Below are 9,091 nucleotides of genomic sequence, written 5' to 3' on the forward strand. Positions count from 1 at the left end.
AGGAAGGAAGGAAGGGGAGGTTACTAAAAGATAGGATTTAACTCAATCTTTAATAGGAAATGAAAGAAACAGAAACGATGGCAGCTCTGGCAGTTGGGAACTCAAGGACAATCTCTTCAGGGCTCCACCAATGGGACAGAAACTCCAACCCCCTTTAGGTCTCGTGCCATGAGTCCTGAATGGAAATGGAAGGAGTGAGCACCCTGATTGTCCCGCTGGGGTTGGACAGTGGGAGAGTCAAGGCAGTGTTGTTCTAATCCCAGGAATCACCTGATTCCTTTGTCTTATGTTTCTTTTTTCTTGTTTGAGACACAGAGAGACTCTTGCCCATGCAGTGGCACGATCTTGGCTCACTGCAGCCTCTGCCTCCCAGGTTCAAGCGATTCTCCTGCTTCAGCCTCCTGAGTAGCTGGGACTACAGGTGCATGCCACCACACCCTGCTAATTTTTGTATTTTTAGTAGAGATGGTGTTTCACCATGTTGGCCAGGCTGCCTGGCCTCAAGTGATTCCCCCCAACTTGGCCTCCCAAAGTGTTGGTATTATAGGTATGAACCACTGTGCCCAGTCAGCTTTGGCTTTTGTTTCTGAGCACCAGAGTCATCCTAAGCCTTCTGGTTTGGGCAGGTTCTCACGGGAAAAGGGAAGTCCCCAGGGGCCTGCTCTGTGACTATTTTAAGAAAATAACACAAACTGACCCAAGGCCAGGGCTTACATTATGGCATATTAGACAGCGTACAAAGGCTGCTGATTTATTCAGTTCTCTTATCTGATCGCCATTAAGGGGATAAGGAACAGATGGGGGGCATTCATTAGCACTGTTTATTATTAACTCCATGGGCTATTTCACAGCCCAAACTGTGGCAACTCCATAATCCTTCTGAGGCATTGATTTGGAACATGCTTTATTTTAACCAAGGCAGCCTAATTGTGAGAGAACATTCTGCATTTTTTCCCATCTGGTTGTTGTCCACAGCAATGCCATCTACATTACCCTGGATTCCAGCCATCTCATGACTTTTGTGGGCCTTGGCATTTTTGCCTTCCTGGGCCCCTTCCTTGGTAAAACAAGATAAAAAATCATATTTTACAACTCTGTATAATGACCAGTATAATCCAGGCTGGACTCATTATTACCCATTCATTATTGTTATACTCATGTTTTTCTTCTTTTTTATATTTTTAGCCACAGGGGCTCACTCTGTTGCTCAGGCTGGAGTGTAATGACACGATCATGGCTCCCTGCAACCTGGACCTCTTCAACTCAAGGTGTCCTCCCATCTCAGCCTCCCAAGTAGCTGGGACTTCAGGCCTGTGCCACCACACCTGGCTAACTTTTTATTTTTTGTAGAGATGGGGATGCTTTCACTATGTCTCCCAGGCTGGTCTCAAACTCCTAGACTCAAGCAATCCTTCCACCTTGGCCTCCCAAAATGGTGCTGGGATTACAGGCATGAGCCTCCATACCCAGTCCTTTCTTCTGGTTTTAAAATAAATTACAATGAAAGCATTTTTATGGACCTCCAAGAGTATGACGATGTTTCACCTGTGTGCCTTGAGGATATGGCCCTGCACTCAGTCCATCCTAGATGTGCACGCCGTTGTCCTATGCCTAGCACTGTTCTGGAATGATCCAGAATGCTATCCCCAGAGATCCCTTTCTGAGAAGTCTGGAGTCAAACGGGCTGGACGCAAATACCAGTTTCATTCTCAGTAGCTGGTGACCTGCATTTAACCCTACAGACCTCAGTTTCTTCATTTGTAGCATGCTGGTAATAATGCCAGCTTCCTTATTGGTTTTTTGTGAGGATTACCAGAGAAAATGTCTGTCAACACTTCCCACCGGATCTCACATGCACTAGATGCTCCACACATGATAGCTGCACGAATTTCTTGTGATCACTACTCCTAGGTCCTGAAGGTCATAACCTCACAGAAGGTGCCCCTGAAAGAAATCCAGTTACTTAGTGACTTACTCCCCTTCCCCATTATCTGGCACATCTGCAGAAGCGGCTTTGGTGAGGGAGTGCAGGCGGGTTGTATGTACTCATTGCCGTTATTAAAAAAAATATCTCGGCCGGGCGCCGTGGCACATGCCTGCAATCCCAGCATTTTGGGAGGCCGAGGTAGGTGGATCACCTGAGGTTACGAGTTTGAGACCAGCCTGGCCAATGTGGTGAAACCCCATCTCTACTAAAAATACAAAAACTAACCAGGTGTGGTGGCGGGCGCCTATAATCCCAGCTACTCAGAAGACTGAGGCAGGAGAATCACTTGAACCCGGGAGGCGGAGGTTGCAGTGAGCTGAGATCGCGCCACTGTACTCCAGCCTGGGCGGCAAGAGCAAAACTCCATCTCAAACAAACAACAACAACAAAACAAACTCATACACAAAGAAGCAGGGGAGGACTTCCGATCTGCATTTTATTTGGAAGAGATGCTTGGAAGGAAGAGAGCTGAAGCAGTTCAGTGGAAGGTTGTGTATTTCCTAGGATTGTTGGTGCCATTGTTGGGTTCTGGATTTGGGTGTGGACACCAAGCTGTCCTGTCACAGTGTAGCCAGCACTGCTGGTGTGAGTGCCTGTGATGGAGAGGGAAGGCTGTATTCTGGCTGTCGGTGCCTCCGGGCTGGTGAGAAAACGGCCAGACCCTCCACTGCAGCAGATCCATGCAGGGTGATTCGGAGCCACTAAAATGTAAAGAAAAAGATTCTTGTTTGTTTTCCCAGCTCAGTTTTCAGAGAGGTGAGTAGGTGTTTTCTAGCACTGCTGATGTTTATTTTTTCTGAGGTCTTGTCTGCTCTGTTGTGGGTCTCAAACGTCACTGATCTTCAGAGGCAGCTTTGTAAAATGAAGTGAGGTTTTAATGTCTCATACTCCTGGATTTGTTGCATCGCTTCAAAATATTTTCCACCATGGTGCTTGCTCAAAGGTCTCTGTAAAGCATGGTGGTTATTGTCTCTCTGACACAATTGCCCTTCTGTTTCCTCCTGAAGTTTGTAAAGTTATTCAGGCTCTACTGTATAAGGAGCAGGGTCAGTCTTACTAGCAGGAGGCTGAAATGAAACGGCAGCTGCTACGAATGCTGTGTAGAGTAAAACCTGGCACCACACACTCACTGTCCTGCTGGATCCAAATGCATTCAGCACACAGAAAACCTCCAGTAAAGAAAATTTCAACGCTGAAAGAGAAGACTGGAGAAAATTACCATAGAATCAGGTTTGTCTGCATGTGCCAGATACCCTAAAATAACAGTAACTTATGTAAGATAGCAGTTAATTTTTCTCTGAGGACAAAGCAGCTTGGAGGATAAGCAGTGCAGAGCTAGAACAGCTAGTGGTGGCTGCAGCTGGCTCATTCCAACTTGAGAGAATGGATTATTTGCAACTCCTCTCAGTCCTATGTTCAATGATGTCACACTGGTAACTTGAAATTGGTGTGGCTGGGTGCAGTGGCTCATGCTTGTAATCCCAGCACTTTGGGAGGCCAAAGCAGGAGGATCGTTTGAGCCCAGGAGTTTGAGACTAGCCTGGGAAATACAGTGAGACTTCATTTCTAAAAACAAAATAAGAAAGAAAGATAGAAAGATGAAAGAAAGAAAGAAAGAAAGAAAGAAAGAAAGAAAGAAAGAAAGAAAGAAAGAAAGAAAGGAAGGAAGGAAAAGAAAAGAAAAAAGAAATTGTCCATGGTGGAGGATTTTACATCACAGACATTAGCAAATGCTGTAAATCAGGGCTTTGCCCTCCAGGGAGCTGGTTGTTTACCACTTATCAGCACACCACTGGGTCTAGCTCTCTAATGGGGTTTAGGAACCCCAAGCTCTTTCTATTCTACTGCCCCACCATGCTAATATGTGACTGTCATTCTTACTGTCATTTCACAGTTTAGAGCTGATGCAAGAGTTCCAGCCATTAAATGACACATTCCAGATGGCAAGAAGGAATAGAAATATAAGGAGACAAATATTGAACACCAGCGGTATTTTCAGATCTCTTGGAAGCTGGTATACAGCATTTCTGTAGCAAATACTTAGCCACATGGCTTTGCTTAGCTATAAGGGAGGCTGGGAAATGCTGTCTTTATTAGGGGGTCCACATGTCAAGCTAAAAGCTAGGGGTCGGTGGTAGACAGAGCTCTACAATATTCCCAGTGATCTTTACTTTGTATAATCTCCTTCTCTTAACTAGGAGGCAGAACTTGTGAATATGACAAAATATCACTCCTACGATTGTTATATATCAAATCAGTTGATCTTAAGATACGGAGATTATCTAGGTAGGCTTGACCTTAAAAAAAGCCCCTTAAATCTAGACCTAGAGTCAGAGATGGAGGAAGTCAGGGATTAGGAGCATGAGAATGATTGGACGTGCCATTGCTGGCTTGAAGGTGGAAGGGCCATATGGCAAGGAGTGTGGGTACCTCTAGGAGCTGAGAATGACCCTAGCGACAGCCAGCGAGGAAATGAGGGTCTCAGTTGCACAACCACAGGGAACCCAATCTTGACAATGATGAAAATGCTAAATGTAAAAGTGGATTTTTCTCTGACAAGAACTCAGGCTGGCCAACATCTTGATTTTAGCCTTAAGATGCTCCAAGCAGAGAACTCAGTCTTGGTATGCCAGACTTCTGACCTACAGATCTATGAATTAACTAATGGGTATTGTATTAAAGTGCTAAGTTTGTGGTAAATTGTTACACTGCAAACGAAAACAGATACAGGATCTATTACTAAGGAAAAAGGGGAAAAAAGGATATTGGACTATACATCTTGCAGTCTTTGACTCATCAATGCAGTAAAACCCCCAAACATGTTAAATTGGAAGGAAACAGAGTTTGGTGAGCCTGACCTCCATGCAGGCATCTGTGCCCATACTCAAGCTCTTGGAACTTTATTATTTTTTTTTTTTTGAGATGGAGTCTTGCTCTGTCACCCAGGCTGAAGTGCAGTGGCACAATCTCGGCTCACTGCAACCTCTGCCTCTCAGATTCAGGCAATTCTCCTGCCTCAGCCTCCTGAGTAGCTGGGATTACAGGCATGCGCCACCATGTCTGGCTAATTTTTACATTTTTAGTAAAGATGGGGGGTCTCACCATTTTGGCCAGGCTGGTCTTGAACTCCTAACCTCAAGTGATCCACCCGCCTCGGCCTCCCAAAGTGCTGGGATTACAGGCATGAGCCACTGTGCCTGGCCCCTGGGCTACATTCTTATCTAGAGTTCTGACTGAGGAAGAACCTACTTCTAAGATTAGGCAGGTTGTTGGCAGAATTTATTTCCTTATGGTCGTAGGACTGAAAATCCTGGCTTCCCGTTGCCTTAGCTATGAGAGGCCATCCTCAGCCCCTTGCCACATGGGGCTCCCAACATAGTCAGCTATGGAGAGAGTCTCTAGCAGGAATGTTAACCAGACAGAATCTTATATAATGTAACATAATCAGAAGTGACGTCCCATCACTTCTGTCATTTCTATTGGTCAGAAGAAAATCACAGGTCCCACTCACACTCAATGGAAAGAAATTATGCAAGGGTATAAATGCCATCACTGGGAGTCACCTAGAGTCTGTCTGCCACACAGACTGTAATTTATATATATATATATAATTGTTTTTAATTGACACATAATAATTATATTAATACATATTTATGGGATACAGAGTGATATTTCAATGCATGTATACAATGTGTAATGATCAAACCAGGGTAATTAGCATATTCATCTCCTTAAACATTTATCATTTCTTTGTGTTGGAGACATTCAAAATCCTTACTTCTAGTTATTTGAAAGCTCACAACAAGTTATTGTTAACTATAGTCATCCTTTAGTGCAATAAAATACCAGAACTTACTCCTCCTATCTAACTGTAATTTTCTATCCTTTAACAAACTTCTCCTTATTTACCTTTCCCTCTTACCCTTTCCAGCCTCTGGTAACCACAATTCTACTCTATGTCTATGGGGTCGACTTTTTTAGCTTCCATGTAGAAGTGAGAATGTGTGGTATCTTTCTGTGCCTGGCTTGTTTCACTTGACATGATGTCCTCCAGGCTCATCCACATAGAGAAGGAAGACAGGATCTCCTTTTTTATGACTAAATAGTATTCCATTGTGTATATATATATACTGTGTTTATTTCATCCAGTTTGCTGCTGGACACTCACAAACCTCAATTATTTTTCTCATGTTCATGATTAATCTCAGCCAACTATGAGACTTCATTTCCTTTTCTCCCCAATCCCTCTTGTGAAGAGTGGTCATGTGACCTAGGTGTGGCAATGATAACTAAGCAGAAGTATCCTGGGAGGTTTCTAGGAAATCTTTTGGGCTCTCCTGATCAAAGGGAAGAAACACAGTTCGTACCATTCTTTCTTCTTTTTAAAGCTTTGAATGTGTAAGTCATAACTGAAACTAAAACAGCACATGATCAGAGAAGTCAAAAGAATTACAGAGACTTCAGCATTAGGACTGGTGATCTGCTGAATGAACACTTGTAATCCCTACAGCTGGATTTCCTGGTGTGTGAGAATCATTAATTCTTCTGTGCTTAAGCCATTATAACAAGGTTTGTATTATTTGCAGTCAAAAGCATTCCTAATGAATAAAATTGGCTGTGATTTTTCTGCCCCTAGCCTTGGGGAATTATATTTCTGACAAGAGTAGACAATTTTGAGGAGGTCTGCTGAGCCAGGGATCTCTATTCTCTATTCAAAAAATGAATGATCTTTTTTTGCATGTGACCTTGCCCTGGCCACAGCTGATTGAAGCAGGATACATTCTTTACCAAAGCTGGGCCAATCAGATTCTCTTTTGCATTTAAACTGAGGCACATAAGAACAGGCTCTTGGGGGCTCAGTCACATTAATTCCAGAGCTTTGAAGTAAAAGCTTGTACTTTTACTTCTGGTCCTGGAGCTAAGTTCCAGCCCTTCCTGGGGCCTGGCTGTTCAGGTTTTCACTAGATTGCATCAGAAGCATCTATATCTTCATAATCGGTTTTTTTCTTGTTTAATCAAGGTGGATTCTGTTATAAGGAGTATCAACTAGGAAACATGGCATTTGCAGAGCCCTTTATGATCTGACCTTTGTCTTCCTTCAGCAACAAATTCTGTACTCATCTTCAATTACAGCCCTATTTTCTCAGCAAAGTCTTCCTTGATCCCAACAGGACAAGAGAGCTGGAGTTCCCTTCCCACACCTGCACATCTCCCCCTACTACTGTCTGATTTAATAGGCACAGGTAGACACTGTGTCTTTTTCATTTTTGTCTTTCCAGAACCTAGCACAAAGTCTGGCACCTAGTAGGCACCCAGTAAATGCTTTTTGAACGAATAAAGAGGTGGGAGTTTCTGACTGAAGTAATGGTATAAACATAACCACAGAGAATGAAAGTACATGGGATTCTATGTTCCTGAAGGGCAGGGACCGTGTCTTATTTAGCCTAACACAATATTTGACACATGGTAGGTATATGAGGCTGTTCTTGCATTGCCGTAAAGAAGTACCGGAGGCCAGGTCATTTATATAAGAAAGAGGTTGCCGTTTTGTTCTTGGAGACAGGGCTGTCACCCAGGCTGGGGTGCAGTGGCACGATCTTGGTTCACTGCTACCTCTGCTCATGCTCAAGTGATTCTCCTACCTCAGCCTCCCGAGTAGCTGGGACCACAGGTGTGAGCCACCATGCCTGGCTAATTATTTTTAAAATATTTTTTGTAGAGATGAGGTTTTGCCATGTTTCCCAGGCTGGTCTTGAACTCCTGAGCTCAACCAATCTGCTTCCCTTGGCTTTCTCAAATTGCTGGGATTACAGGTGTGAGCCACTATACCTGGCCAAGAAAAGAGGTTTTATTGGCTCATGTTCCTGCAGGCTGTACAGGAAGCATAGCGGCATCTGCTTCTGGGGAGGCCTCTGGAAGTTTCCGATCGTGGTGCAAGGTGAAGTGGGAGCTGGCACATCACATGGCAAAAGCAGGAACATAAAGGTGGGGGAGGTGCCACACACTTTTAAACAACCAGATCTGGAGAGAACTTACTATCGCAAGGACAGCATCAGAGGAGCGGTGCTAAATTATCTATGAGAAATCCACCTCCATGATCCAATCAGCTCCCACCAGGCCCCACCTCCAATACTGGGGATTAGATTTCAACATGAGATTTGGGTGGGGCAAATATCCAAACTGTATTAGTAGGTATTTGTTAAAAGTCTTTTGAACTGAACTGTGCATTGCTGAGAGAATGCCAAGTGTCTCTCTGGGGCTGGGGCATAGGAGTCGTGTGTGTATGCATGTGAGTGTGGAGCAGGGGGCAGTGGGTGGGGAGTGTAGTGGAGATGAGATGAAAAAGGCAAACGAGCCCCTACTGTGCGAGGCTTTGCACACTAGGTGAGGGTTCTTGACATTTGTTTTATAAACAACACATAAATCAAAGTATTTTATTCACAGATGTAATGGCACCAGAAGTGGGCACCTTCTAAATAATTCAGGAAATAAAAAACAAGTGACTGAAGTAAGGGGGCAGCAGTAGGATTAGAAAGGAGCCCTGGCTATCATGAACATATTGTTAAATTTTTAAGTATTTTATAAGCCGGATGTTAAACCTTTGGTAGCTTGAAATTGGCCATAGTGGGAATATTTACACCACAGAAATTGGCAAACACTGCAAATGAAAGCTTTAAAGAAATTCATTTTATGGGAAATCGTTTGACCAGCGCACCACTGAGAAAGACTTAAGAGAGAGACATTTGGACGAAACCGATAGGCCTTGATGATTGGATGGGGTGGGTCTGCGGTTGAAAAGTTCTTAAAGATGCTTCTGAAGTTTCTTATCTGAGATTTTAACTCTGAGTGACTTGTAGGATGAAGACGTCACTCAGTGGAAACACCAGGAGACTAGGTTTTGGGGAAAAGATGATATATGTGATTTGCTACATGAATTTGGGGGTATAACATGATACGCATGTGGCTTGTCCAAAAAAAGAAATTGAAGCCTGTGTTTGATGCTTAGACCAGTCAGACCTGGAGTATAGACTTGAAATCAGCTACCTTCCCTCTCCTCTCCTCCCCCTTCCCCTCCCCTCCCCTTCCCTTCCCTCCCCACTCTCT

Source organism: Rhinopithecus bieti, unplaced genomic scaffold, assembly GCF_001698545.2.
Source record: "Rhinopithecus bieti isolate Rb0 unplaced genomic scaffold, ASM169854v2 scaffold_7884, whole genome shotgun sequence".
Classification (NCBI taxonomy): domain Eukaryota; kingdom Metazoa; phylum Chordata; class Mammalia; order Primates; family Cercopithecidae; genus Rhinopithecus; species Rhinopithecus bieti.